The sequence below is a fragment of the Ursus maritimus genome, unplaced genomic scaffold, assembly GCF_017311325.1.
Source record: "Ursus maritimus isolate PB19 unplaced genomic scaffold, ASM1731132v1 scaffold_20, whole genome shotgun sequence".
In the NCBI taxonomy this organism is placed as follows: Eukaryota; Metazoa; Chordata; class Mammalia; order Carnivora; family Ursidae; genus Ursus; species Ursus maritimus.
In genome coordinates, this window is record NW_024424453.1 from 21,750,285 (window position 1) to 21,765,245 (window position 14,961).

At 45.7% G+C, this 14,961-nt stretch overlaps 1 protein-coding gene across 1 annotated transcript in view; it reads right to left on the bottom strand.

The window, feature by feature from the left end:
• Positions 1-8,618: 8,618 nt before the first annotated feature.
• The window catches only part of ZBTB38 (zinc finger and BTB domain containing 38), an 87,156-nt gene continuing 80,813 nt past the window's right edge, over positions 8,619-14,961 (bottom strand). The window contains exon 7 of the transcript XR_572697.2: positions 8,619-9,813. The gene's annotated coding sequence lies outside the window, so the exon portion shown is untranslated. The remainder of the gene's footprint in view (positions 9,814-14,961) is intronic.

Here is a 14,961-nt window from a genome sequence, read left to right on the forward strand (position 1 = left end):
TCATTCGTATGGCTGAATAATATTCTACAGTGTGGTTATAGCACATTTTATTTTTTATTTTATTTTATTTTTTAAAGATTATATTTATTTATTTGACAGAGAGAGAAACACAGCAGGGGAGCAGCAGAGGGAGAGGGAGAAGCAAGCCCTCCAGTGAGCAAGGAGTCCGACATCGGGCTCTATCCTGGGACCCCGGGATTGTGACCTGAGCCAAAGGCAGACACTTAACCGATTGAGCCACTCAGGCGCCCCCTATACCACATTTTATTCATCGTTTCATCAGTTGATGGGCATTTGAGTTGTTTATACTTTTTGGCCATTATGAATTATGCAGCTATGGACACTGGCGTACAAGTCTGTGTGTAGACTTATACTTTCATTTCTCTCAAGTATATACCTAGAAGTGGAATTGCTGGGTCCTACAGTAACTCTATGTTTAATATTTTTCAGGAACTGCCAGACTTTTTCTGAAAAGGTTGCACCATTTTACATTCCCACCAGCAGTGTGTATTTCTGCACTGCTGAAATTGATTCCAATTTCTCTACATGCTTCCTAACCTTGTTATTATCTATTTTTTGATGATAGCCATTCTCATGGATGTGGAGTGGTATCTCATCGTGGTTTTGATTTGCATTTCCCTGATGATTAGTGGTGGTGAGCATCTTTTCATGGGCTTGTTAGCCGTTTGTATCTTTTCTTTGGAAAAACGTCCGTGTAGATCATTTGCCCATTTAAAAATTGGGTATGGTCTTTTTATTATTGAATTGTAATTGCACTTTACATATTCTAGATATGTCCTATATCAGACGTATGATTTTTAAATATTTTGCAGATGTATGAGGGTTCTCTTTTCATCTTCTTGGTAATGTCCTTTGAAGCACAAAAGTTTTTAATTTTGATGATGTCCAATGTATCTATTTTTTGTTGTTGCTTTTGTTTCTGGTGTCATATTTAAGATATATTTCACTTTTCAAAGTTATCATGATATGAAAATATTATTCATTATGTGATAAAATGAATGTTATTTGCATATATATTTTTATATTATGTATTTTATATTGTAAGAATATTTTATGATTTTATAGTTCATAAGATATGTTATATTTTATATAATACATATATTTTGCATATGTACACAATAATTGAAATATCTTCAGTTTATACGTACATACTTAGTGACTAGAAATCCAGAAAACAAGGCATGACCTTAGACTCAAATGCCATTGGAGAGGCATTTTCTTTTTTTTTTTTTCACTTACCTCGATTACTATTTATTATAAAAGGGTATAGTTCGGGAACAGCCAAATGGAAGAGATACTTAGGGCAAGGTACAGAGAAAAGGGCATGAAGCTTGCATGGCCTTGCTGGGCACGCGCCACTCTCCCTGCACAGCTGTGTTTGCCAACCTGGAGGCTCTCCAAATTCTGTGCTTTTGGGTGTTTGTTTGTTAAAGAGGCATTTTGTATCTGGGCCAATTGCTTTAAAAGTTGGAGGAGGAGGGATGGGGTTAAAGGGATGGATGTTATCCATGTGAATGGCAACACGGTTGTAACGAGAACATTCAATTTGGGAAACATTTTGTGAGCTTCTGTGATACGAAAATAATTTTCAGCTGGAAGAGGGTTAAGCCCAGAAAGCACTATGAAGAGGTTTTCTGAAATTAAGGGGGAGAAACTATATTTACTCACAAGTACCATAAAACAGATGTGGTGAATTCTCTAAAACCAGAATCCATAGAAATCTGTTTTTCTTAGGACTGGACACTAGATGTCTCAGTTACATTGAGTCTGCAAGGAGAAAAGAGGAATTTATAATAAAGATTGGCACAGAAATGTGAACTATGTAATCTTGTATATGATGGAGCTTTTTACTGGGGACACTGGAATTTAATTTCAATTAAACTTTCTTTGAAACCAGGCTACAGATAGTTATTACCTTTGAGATTCTTAACTCATTAAAATATCGGTAATGTCCTGTAATTTCCTGAATGAGGAAATTAAAAGAAAGATATTTAGAGATCTGTTAAGAGACTTAGATGAAAGCGGAATGAGAAATCAGGGTAGAACCAAAAATTACCAGCTCCCTACATCGTCCTTTAGAAAGCAGTTATTTCCACTGAGTAATTTACAAGATTTTTGTTAATAGGAAAAAAGAAAGTGGCTAGATGAGACAGATACATTTAACGGAAGTATAATATGGAGAGAAAAGCATTGGATTAGGAGCCCAAAGATATGATTTTTTAATAGTGAAATCACAGGCTATTAGGTTCCAAGATGCCATTCAAATTCCTCCCATGGGGCCTTGTTTTCCTCCAGCCTCTAGGGGGAGTTCAACATTCTTTTCCTGGAGGTAGGACTCAAGAACCAATAGAATGCTCAGGGCCAACATACAACTTAACAATTGTTTTTTGTAATGACAAGTAAAATAAATGCATATCCATTAAACTATAAAAACGTTTGTCTACGTGTCCCTGAAATGATCTTGAGTGCCTCTAGTGGTACACATATCATTTCTTGCGGGAAGTGGGCTTGGGGGAAGTATTGCAGGCAAGCATGGAAACAAGGAGAAAGGATGAGGGAGACAGCAGAACACCGAAGGTAGAAAAGAGGCCAAGAGAGCCCATGACAGTGATAATGATCCAGCATACACCAGTGGGTCCCATGCGCTACCCCCAAACCTGGGAAGGAGGGAAAAGAGTGGCACCGTGTGGACTCAGGGTGATCCCTGGGGATAAATTAATCACAACAGGTACAACTCACTCTCTGGCGCTCTGGCCCGGCCACTTCCCTCCTACTCATGCACACACACACCAGTCCTGATCTCCCTCCCTCCCTCTCTCTCTCTCTCTCTCTCTCTCTCTCTCTCTCACACACACACACACACACACACACACACACACAGAGTGCATCCCAGGGTAGCCTTGGTCTTGCCCGCATAAAGGGTGGGAATAAAAGGCTAATTGTCAGTACATGAGCCTCTTAGGTGACATTTTTGGTACTTCCTGGGAAATCACCCCTTGCCCTCAACCTCTGGCCCTCCCAGGGTCACTGCCCACCCCCACGCGCCTCCCTCACAGGGCCATTTATCCAGGCTCGCGTGGGCGTGCTCTTGAGGTGGAGCTTGCAAGGGAAGTTGAAGGGTACTCAGTTCTGGTCCCAGACTGCTGAGTTTCACTAAGAAGGAACAAGTGATGACTGTTCTGCTAGGCCTCACAATGAGCTGCTTTCTCCTGGAGCCGTGACCTTTACCCAGGAAGAGGCCGACACACTTATCAAGTCTCTACATTTGCTGGAGAGAATCTGTGGTAAACAGAGCAAGAAGGCTTTCATTGTCACCAACAGCTTCTAGAAGCCACGAGAGCTTTTTATGCAGAGCCCTGGTTGCCTGGTCAATGGCTATCTTCCAATTTTACTGTGGAAGTGGATTAAAGTTAAAAAATAATTTATTTAGTTGAATTTGGATTGGCCTGGATGATCGCCAATGACTGTCAATGTGGCCAGGCTATAGAAAACATGCTGGTTGCTCCCTCATAATTCGTGTCTTCTCCTTCCATGCTCCAAGAGCCCTGATTTTGCACAGTCAATTGGTGACCATGAGCCAATCCCAGAGGATAACCGTTATTGCAACCATGCCTTTCCTCCTTGCCAGGGATTGGTCCGAATACCTGTGGACTGTGGACTGCTGAAAGGTAGGGAGAAAGTGCCGCCATTGCTGCCCTTTCTTCTTGCTTTTGGACTTGTGTGAGGTCCTGCTACTCTGGCCATCTTCTGTGAGCCTGGGTATTATAAGCAGTTGACAGATGTGAATAAAGGCCCAAGTCCTTGTTGATACAACTTAGCTTCGGAACTGCCTACTTTGGGACATCTTGTTAAGTTGGTTTTTCTATGGATTGCTGTCCAAAATATCTTAACTGATACACATGCTTTTCCCCCAGCTGATCTAACATTATCAGGCATAACACAAACCCCTCAGCAAACAATTTATAAACGCTCTGGTTTCCTTACGGCTTAAAGCAAGATGCTGGACTCCAGAGGATTCCCAAGCAGTTTGGTTGTGCAGTTACACTACGGTGAAGCTGGAAATTGATTTGAACAATACGCAGCAGCCTGGATGGCCAGGGAATCCTCTTTACTGTCCAGACAACAGCCTGGTTACCTCAGAACCGGCTTTCTTCTTTGTTTAGTTCTTTTTGTCTCCCTGAAGGATTTGGAATTGAGATCCATCCACTCCTCCATCCATCCAGTAAATATCTATTAAGCCCTCGCCATGTGCTCATTTACAAGTGTGGCGGGGAGGCTTCCCTGATTCCCCTCAGCCACGGGCCGTGTTCATCGGGAGGACGGTGGCAGTGCTGTGGGCCGTGGGCTCTTTGGTCAACAGCATCCTGCTGCCAAGGCTGGGCTCTCCTGGAGGTCGTGTCAGAGGTAGTCCTGTGGAAACAGCCTAACAGAGATTTATCTGGGGCCGACCACGCCGAGCCACGGTAGCCGGTGTGCGGAAACAGACACACCGCAACAGGGATCTAGGCGCTACTGCATGACAACAGCCAGGACGGGGGTCAGTAGCTTGGAAGAAATCTCTGAGAACTGCTGCCTCACTAACAGTCACCTGGCGGATGAGGACACACACCCAAAGAGATCACATCCCTTGTTTTCCATATGCTGACTCCATCAAGCTGTACACTTAAGATTTGGGCGCCGTACTGTGGGTGTGTTTAACTTCAGGAAAACACCAACCAACCAAGCAACCAATCAACCAAAAACGAACAAAAGCAGAAATTACCCTAGATAATTCTTTGTAAAGATCATTTATTTAAGTAATCTCTGCACTGAAAGCGGGGCTCAAACTCATGACCCAGAGCAGCACCCTCTTCCGAAGGAGCCAGCACCCCCCCACCCCGATATTTTTTACCATCCCTTAAAGAAAGGAATAAGGGCAGAACTTTGAATAAAGGGAAAACCAGCGATACCTTACACATTTAAATTAGTAATTATGGGAACAATCCAATTAATTTCTCATTTCTCTCTGGCTAGAAGCTCTTCTAAATCTCGAGTTGAAGTTTTAACTTCAGTGTCAATGAGATCTTCTGAACGTGTGTTGTTTGCTGTAGGTGACATGCAATAGGAATGCTGGCATCTCTGTGTTGACCTTAGAGCTCAGATTCATGCCTTGAAGTTGTTGGCTCCCACTCTTGGGTCAGGAATGGTCACAAAGATTCCGAATGGTCTGATTATTTGTAAAGGACAATCTTCAGGGGACTTTAAATTTTTTTTTTTAATTTTAACTCAATTAATTAACATATAATGTATTATTGGTTTCAGAGGTCTATGATTCAGCTGTCTTATAAAATACCCAATGCTCATGACATCGCATGCCCTCCTTAATGTCCATCACCCCATCCCTCTATCCCCCTCCCCTCCAGCTACCCTCAGGTTGTTTCCTATGATTAAGAGTCTCTTATGGTTTGTCTCCCTCTCTGGTTTTGTCTTGTTTTATTTTTTCCTCTCTTCCCCTATGATCCTCTGTTTTGTTTCTTAAATTCCACATATCAGTGAGATCATATGATGTCTTTCTCTGATTGACTTATTTAGCTTAGCATAATACCCTCTAGTTCCATCCATGTTGTAAATGGCAAGATCTTTCTTTCTTTCTTTTTCTTCTTTCTTTCTTTCTTTTCCTCTCTCTCTCTCTCTCTGTCTTTCTTATGGCTGCATAATATTTTCAGGGGGCTTTTTGAGCTGGAGCAGCTTGCCTTGGTCAATTGGGTTTATCTCAACCTCAATACAAAAGTCAAACTCAATACAAAGAATCCTAAGGGTATCAGATGTCAGCGGGGGCTCAGAGAGTACTCACCTCATCTCTCCCACCCCAGGAGGCACAGGAGTGCAGTTCCAATGAGCACAAGGGGGAATTTGTCGGCTCTCGGAAAACCCAGGAGTAAAATTAACTTCAGGTATGGCTGGATTCAGGGCTCAAACAATGCCATCAGCACTCAACTTCCCTCCACCTCGAGGTTCTTCCACTGTGTTAGTTACAAACCCAGGGGCTCCAAGGTGGCTCCACAAAGCTCAGGTCTTCCCTGCTGCTGACAAGAAGGCAGTATACGGATTCCTAGGTGGCTCAGTCAGTTGAGTGTCTGCCTTTGGCTTGAGTCCTCAGATCAAGCCCCAGGTCCGGCTCCTTACTTGTCAGGGAGTCCGCTTCTCTCTCCTTCTCCCTCTGCCCCTCCCCACTGCTCATACTCTCTCTCTCTCTCAAATAAATAAATAAAATCTTAAAGAAGAAGACGACGACCACGACGACCACTATGACGACAGTAACTCTGTACCATCTTTTCAGCTCCTCGTCCAGCCCGGCAAGAAACACACCCCTCTTAGAGCCTTCCCAGGAATCTTAAGTCTCATTGGTTCTGAGCGGGTCACATGTACATTGCTGAGCCAATCACTGTGACTGTGGAAATGCAGCTGATTGGCTTAGGCCTAGGTCACATGCTTCCTCCTCAGACCTCTTCCCAGGCAAGTGGGCAGCTTCCTTCCCCTCACATGGGGTTTCCTGCTGCCACTGTGCCTCTGTACCTCCTTCCGGTTTTCCAGGACTATTGCATATCTGTTGCCCAGTGCTGTGAGGTGCCATTACCTGGCTGCCTGGGTGGAGAACAGGCTATACCTCCCAACAGCCTGAGAAATTGGTATTCTCACTTGGCCTCCGAGGCTGACAGCATCTTAGTATATGAGGTGGGCACTGTCATATGGCAATTCCATAGTTTTTAGGTGTCCTACTACTCTCTCCCCCATGCTACAGACGCAGTTTCTTCCCTTCCACCCTTAATGGACAGGTGACCCCTCGTAGCATCTCTTGCCACGACAGAATGCTGGCAAGTTGGTCCGGTGTCTCCAACTATGACCCACAGCGAGCTCTAGGCCCATGGGTGGCTCCTAAATGCCTCTCGTTCTTTGCCGGCAGTCCACAGGCACCTGCTCTTTCACCCTTCGCACTGGCTTGTACTACTCCACGCCACACCACAGCACCCATCCCTACATTATAGGGGGCTTTCCACGTTACCTCAGGCCAGTGGGAGTGAGTGTGTGTGTCTATGAGTGGTGGGGTCACCTCCCAGGAATCCAGGCAAGACACAGATATATCTAGTTTAAGGAATGGGCTACACCTGGTCAGGTACAATCCAAGGTTCTAGCACAACCTCTCACGTTACTGCCCGTTTTATCCCGAGTATTACCTTAATGTTAAACTATAGAGTCTCAGGGTTGGGACGTGAAAGGGAGGGTCCTACTGAGAAAAACTGTTGGTAGTGCGCACACACTTTGTTACGGCAACACTGACAGGCTAAGCAGGGAGCAAGTTAATGGACAGGAGCAAGAAGAGGGGTGGGCACGACCTTATTGGGACGGGCCTTCCTGCCTTGGCGGCTGTGGACCCCAAGCTGGAGCGTCGGTGACCTCTGCTGGCAAGATTTTCCCTCCAGTCCACACAAAGGCTGCAGTCCCGTCCACGGTGCGTGTGCGAGTCTGGTTCAGGGTTCTTGAGAGAGAAGCTGCAAGAATGATGCTTATGGAGGGGAGAGAAGACTGGGTTTTCACGCTACAACTTCTCCTAGGGGGTTGGAGGTTCCAGCAGGCAGCAGTGTAGACACATATCCTACCCTAGCCTCCGTGCGCTTTCTCTCAAACACTGACAGCGCGTTTACACTGCTCGCTTTCCGGATATAAACAGGTTTTCTTTTTTTTAACACATATTTTTAAAAAATGCATTCAGATTCAAGTTTTGCATAAACAAGTTTATAACGTTTCTTAAGAACATGTTTGCAAATTGGCAGAGTGAGGTGAAAACACTGTCAAAACAAGTTCACTTTTTAATGTGTATGTAGTGTGTGTCGGGGGGTGAGACATCCTTTACAAACACCTACCCACATCACACCCTTTACACTCCCACATGCCGTGTCACCCACCAACACATGTGAAATGCTGCCTCGAAGCCAGGCAGACCTTTTTACAACTGTCCAGGTACGTCTGTCATGGGAGATTGGGGACAGCAAGGCTGGAAGCCATCATGACAGGTCTCAAGGCTCCTGCTGGTGCGGTTACTGAGGAAGCAGCTCTTGTCCCTGCAGGAGAGTGTGGTGGGCACTTGAGGACCTCTCCCGGCCCACCCCGCTTTGTCCGAATGGTGGCTTTGCCCGCAGGCTTTTGCAGCCATCTCTTAACAGAGCTCAGTCCCTTTACCCAGAGCTAATCGAATCCGGACTAAACTGACAAAGGGAACCAATGTCTTCAATGGTGGTGGGGGTGGAGGTGGAGGAAGGCAGGAATCAGCTATCCTTTCCCAGAAATTGGCAATTAGCACACAAGGACGGCAGCTGGTGTCGGAGGGACACTGCCTGTGAGGTCGTGCCGGGCTGGCCCGCATCGTGCACTGCGCCCAGGGTGAGGCAGAGGAGGCTGGGAGCACAGAGAACGAATAAAGGTGGCATGAAGGGTCCCTAGAGATGAGGTGAGGTGCTCCCTGGTTCCAGCTGTCATCCACCCATTTTAGGTTCTTCTCTTTTCTCCTTCCCACATCCCATTTTTGTCTAAACAACAAAAGATCCTGAAGACGGAAGCACTTCTGTTTAGTTGGCATTTAATATGGAGCATAATGATTCTGAAGACTTTTGCTTGGAAGCTCGGAATTTGAATTACATTGATCCAAACTACCAGGAACCTCAGAACGGAGCGGGGCCTCTGTTCGTTGGATTTTCTGGATGAGAATTAAGCAGAAAACTCTTTCCCTGTTTGTCTGCACCTTTGTTATAAAAATTGGCCTAAAATGCATGAATAAAGAAAAGATTGGAAACACATGCCTATGAGTAGGACACTGGTTAGAGACCCATACAATGGAGTGCTCTGCAGGCATTAAAAGAACAAGACAGATAAATCCGTATGTACCCCCACCCTGAAGCCACTCCATGATATACTGTTCAGCTAAGTAAAGTACTGAACGCTATATGTAGTGTGCTCTCATTTGTGTAAAAAAAGAAGGAAATAAAAATATATATGTTCATATTCTATATAAATAGCTAATATATAAAATATACATATATACTCGGATATGCATAGGATGTCTGTGGAGGACTACCCAAGACCAGGAACAGTACCTGCCTCCAGGAAGAAACCTGGGGGCAGAGTGAGAGGGAAACTTTTTTTTCTCTGTGTACCCTTTCATTCTATTTGAAAAACATGTTCTTTTGCCATGTACACATACTAGCTCTTTAAATACATACATAACGCGTAAACACATAGACGTGCCTTAGCCTGCTTTCCCCTTTTATTAAGTACTGAGCAGTCATTGATATTAACCAAGAGAGTTCCTGGAAATCGGAATAGAAAAGCCCTCATAAACGTCCACACTGCTGGGCTCACCTATTCTGGTGTGTTTGCATTCATCTGTAAAAGTCGATGAAGGATCAAATGAAAGCGGCGAGGAGTGAAGGCTGGGTGTTCCTAGAGCAGCGGGAGGGAGGGGGGAAGCGAAACGGGCAGGGGTGTCGTCCGAGTGGCATCCAGTCAACATCCAAGCTGGAGGGTCTGCCAGTAGACTGGGTTCTCATTCCCCATGTAGATTCTCATCGCTGCGCCGTGGAGTCCTTGGGCTCGCGCCTTTCTGCCTCTCTTAACCGGTGGAAACAATACCTTCTTTCCTGGTTCTTGCTCCGAAGAAAGCATTTGGGATGGTGTCAGTTAATTTTAGCTGAACATCATGTGTTTTGTGCTCATTCTGACTGACTTCTCTTCAGCACGTCCTGGGAGGAGCTGTATAACCTGTATTAGTAGAGATGATGAGTGTCGACCATGATGTTGGACGTTCCGGGTTTGAATTCAGTCTCTGCTGTTTGGAGGAGGTTATTACTAGATGTGTCCCTCTTCTCTTTGAAGATTTATGGGGAGTGGGGACTTTTTTCCATTCAGCATAGACATCTTTGCCATCAACTGGAGAGAACCAGTCTGAGACAGAAGCCAGGGGAGAAGAAAGTGGAGCAGGGAGAGAAGTAAGAGATAGAAGGAGCGAGAGAGGGAAGACACAATATCATTTTTCTTGAGCCCTTACATCCAGCTTGGCTTAAGGCCAACTGTTCTGTCCATGGCAGTAGAGAAGGTCCTGGCTCAGTTTCCTTGTGCTTGTGCTGAGATGTAGAAATACATTAGACTAGCCCAGGTCATGTGTTTCCCACCCACCAGCCACCCCCAACCTGATCCATCTGGTCTGAAGGTGGGGCTGAAGAAAGAGAGGGAGAGGAGATTTCTAAAAGAAATTCAAATGCTTTCACCATCAAAATAGAAAAGGACTCANCAGGAAAACCCAGAGTTGTCCACCACACTTAGCGGGACACAGTGGGGATGGTGAGGAAGGCTCGGACAGACCATTACTTATTCTCAAGGTGGACTCTATGAACGCTTCCTAGGGCAAATGCCTTGTGTGGGCAGCTGGGAGCTGCATGGGGCAGCTGAGCTCCCCAGGACGTTCTTCAGAGAAATGAGAGTAGAGGGAGTTTCTGTGAAATAATTAAAGCCTTTTAGTAGGACTCTGGAGACTGGGCTCCATGGTTGTCCCCTCCATTCTCTCAGTCCAGATTTGCACAACCTAGCCAGCTTCCTGTGTGGTCTAGATGTTTCCTCACTTCTCAGGAGGAGGCGGTAGAAAGCTGACAATCCCATTAGTTGTTTCAAACTAGAACTGGCCACTTAGTTCTCCTTCTGTTATAGCTGCTGATGCCCCTTCCCGTTCTGGAGAACCTCTTCCCCAACAGGGCGACCAGTCATCCTGGTTTCCCCAAGGCTGACCTGGTTTAAGCACTGGAAGTCCCACATCTTGGGAAAACCCTCCTTCCCAGACACACCGTGATGGTTCGTCACCCTGGAATGGGGAAATTACTACTCAGAAGATGACTCGTGTTTGGGACTGCTGTGCCGATGCTGGGAGCGCAGCTAAATCAGTAAGATCTGGCCTCTGCTTGGAGGAGCCTGCTGTCGGAGCGCAGATGAGGCATTGAAAAAGGCTATTGCCAGAGAGCTGTGGGGGGGCTGAGGCAAAGGCAAGCCGAAGTCTAAGGGTCTGTCTCACAAAACTTCTCTAGCAAGAAGCTTTAGAAGGGGCTTTGGAACTACACACTGAGACAGGATCATGTCTGTGGATGGGGGTGGAGTGGGCGGAGGGGGGTCAGGGATGGACATTTCAATACTGCCAGGAACTGGTACTCTGACATAGTGTAATGAAAAGGCAGATAATCTGGGGAGTGGTGACAGCACCCAAACTTTTACAGGGTCAAAGGCAAGTATTCAAATGGAGGCCTATGCAGTTGACCCTTGAACAATGTGGGGATTTGGGGTGCTGACTCCTGGACAGATAAAAATCTGTGTATAACTTTTGACTCCCCAGAAACTTAGCCACAAATAGCCTACTGTTGACCAGAAGCCTGACCAATGACAGAAACAGTCGATTAACACATATGTTCTGTATGTATTACACACAGTATTCTTATAATAAAGTAAGTTAGGAAACTGTTAAGAAAACCGTAAGAAAGAGAAAATATGTTCACAGTACTGTACTGTATTTATTTTTAAAAATCTGCATATAGGTGGAACCACTTCTAAAGTGTTGTTCAAGGGTCAACAGTAGTAGATCATATGTCTAAACATTAAACAGAAGGGGGAATGAACCATGAGAAACTGTGGACTCTGGAAAACAAACTGAGGGCTTCAGAGGGGAAGGGGGTGGGGGACTGGGATAGGCTGGTGATGGGTAGTAAGGAGGGCACGTATTGCATGGTGCACTGGGTGTTATACGCAACTAATGAATCATGGAACATTACATAAAAAACTAAGGATATACTGTATGGTGACTGACATAACATAATAACAATTATTTAAAAAAATGAATAAACATTAAAAGTTAGAAATCAGGTGAATAGCTCTTAATTAGATATGCTCTATTCTCTTTCTTTGGTAAACACACCTTCATAACAATCTGGGAGGCCAGGTTTGGATTTAGAATTCCCGGTCTTGGTCTCGGGTGTTCCAGACTGGAGGGAGAGAGCACAAGAAGAGCTGGGCCCGGGTCCTCCCCCCATTCCTTCTTACTCCCCATCCTGCTCCCGCCCCTGCTGGTGGGGGCCTCAGGCACGCACACATGGATCACAAACTCTCCATGTCCCCTGCAAACACCTGCTCCTTGCCCGTCCCTGGGACCGAGGGGAGTGGCCGAGGGAAGAGGCCTGAGCAGACCCTGCAAGCGGGCAGAGAATTCTCAGGTCCTGAGTTTCCAGAGTGGCACAGCCTCTGGGTGGGCACCTCACTGTTGGCCCTGCAGACTCAGCCCTGGGGTGGGATGGGGTGTTCCTCTGGAGGGGGGCCAGGGTGGGGCCTTCTTGCTTAGGTATGAGCGTGCTATGGGATGGTGAGGAGTTCCCAGTGGCTGGAATGTCGCCACAGTCAACATGGTCAATAGCAGAGGAGGCGGGTTCCCATCATGATGACGAAAATAGCGGCCCTGAATTTCTCTTTAGGAAGAGAAACGTCAGAAATGATGGGGTCTGACCTGGGAAATGGCCTGCTGCTCTCTCCACTAACCACATTTACCCGCATAGGGAGCACGTTCCAGTCAATGGGTGGGACCTGGCCTTTTAGCCCAGTAAAACCGAGAAGCTAGAAATTAACAGCGCCTAAGCTACGCTGTATCTCCGGTTGTCAGATTTTGGGAGAGAAACTGGCCACTCGGAGGTGAGTCAGCTTCTCTGTGGCAAAACCCCATTGCTCCTGTGAAGTGAGTAAACTTTTTGAATTAGAGATGTCATTTCCTTTAGATGTCCTTCCTAACGGAAGATGTTCTCCGTTAGCAGGGCCGTGACGCGTCAAAGTAAGTGAGGACCCAGGCTTTCAGGGCTATGATATGATACAACACGGGGCACAGAAGGAGCCTGAAGATCCTTTCTGAGGCCAGTCTACACCTCGGATTCTAACTCCTTGGTCCCAGTCATAGGCTCTCCCCATATTTGACCCTTTGGACCAGCTGGCTAAAAGTTTCAGATTTTGATTACTTATATGAAAAAAAACCCACAACCCTTGCCCCCACATTTCTATTTCTATTCTCTCCTGATTGGGTAAAGGTAAACAAAAGTATAAAGTCTTCCATTTGTCTTAGGCCACACAAGACCTTATTTTCACCCCCAACATAGAAGGAGCCTTGTTTAGATAGTCCTTGAAATTTGACTCAATTTGTACCCTCCTCATTTATTTCCATTTACAGTATTTTTAGAATTTCTTCCTCTCTCCCAACTCCTTCACAGCTCACTCCAGGAACTCTCTGGTTCTACTGTGAATAATGCTGTGCTCCTAACCACCACAGCTTGGCAATGAGAGGATGTGCTGTGCCACTGGGCTTCAGTCCCTCCTGCCTCTCTTAGCAGACTCTGGAACTCAACTGCCTGGGATGAACTCTGCTTCTCCACAGTGCATCTGTATGACCTTGGGTAAGTCATCTAACTTCTCTGTGCCTGGGTTTTCTCATTGGGGATTATCTCTTGTAGGACAGCTTGTCCCTAAAGATGCCTGCCATCTATCCCTTCCCTCCCTGGATGTGCCTGCTACTTCCCCATTGAGAAGTGTAGTCCATTCCTCCACCCCGGAATCTAAGCTGGGCTGGGGCTCCCTGGATGCCCGGTGTGGTCAAGGCTTTAGATGACACCACCCGGCTACCATCTGCCTACACGTGTGTGAGAGGCCTGTTCAGCTGATCCTAGTCAACCCCCAAAACCATGTGAGATAATAATACCGGTACATGGCTGTTTTAAGCCACTAAGTTTTGTGGCACTGTACAGCAAAAGATAACCACATTAAATGTTGATGGGGATGATCATATCAACGTCTATCTCACAGCACTGATATGAAGATTAAATGAGTTAATATTCATTAGATGCCTAGAACAGTGCCTGGTAATACAGGCACCCCTTGGAGGTATCGCGGGTTTGGTTCCACACCACAACTGTAGAGTGAATATCACAATAAAACAAGGCAAATGAATTATTTGGTTTTTCAGTGTGTGTAAAAGTATGTTTACACCAGACAGTAGTCTACTAAGTGTGCAATAGCGTTATGTCTAAAAAACCAACGTACATAACTTCCTTAAAAAATACTTCATTGCCAAAAACATGCTAATGAGCTTTCAGTGAGTTATAATCAATGATCACAGAGTACCATAACAAATACAATAATGAAGAAGTTGAAAATACTGCAAGAATTACCAGAATGTGCCACAGAGATACCAACAGATTTGTTTAATGCAGGGCTGCCCCAAACCTTCACTTTGTAAAAAAAGAATGCAGTATCCGCAAAGCGCAATCAAGTGAAGCGTGATAACATGAGGTCTGCCTATACTAACTGCCACAGAAGGACACGCTGACCAAAACAAGGACTGACAGAGGGCATTCTGAGGGTATTAGAGTCTCACGCTCATAAACACTCATTCTGAGGAAAGCCCAGCAGTTGTCATTGTCCCAGACCCCAACCTTCCAGAATATCCCTTAGTCAATGTGGAGTCAGTGGGTGGTGGTAAAAACCATGTCCTGAAAACTGACCGGTGTTGGTCGTCTCTGAGCCCTTTGGCTTCTCTACACTCTGTGTCCACAGCTTTCAGATGAAGACAGTAATCACTGCCACCATAACAGGACGATGGTGAGGGATAGATAGGAAAGTAGCTGTGAAAGAGCTTTGAAGGCCTCCTCCATTTGTGTCTGTCAGACACCGAAGTCCTGTATTTCCTTACATTAAACCCAGGCTTTACAGTTCTTGGCTACAACCAAGTGTTTTGCCAATACCCTCAACCCCCTTGCCCCCTCATCCTTTCTTCTACCCCATATGGTGCAATCCAGGTCTCCAAGCCTTAGGTTCCACTTACAGCTACCTTTCTCTTTCTTC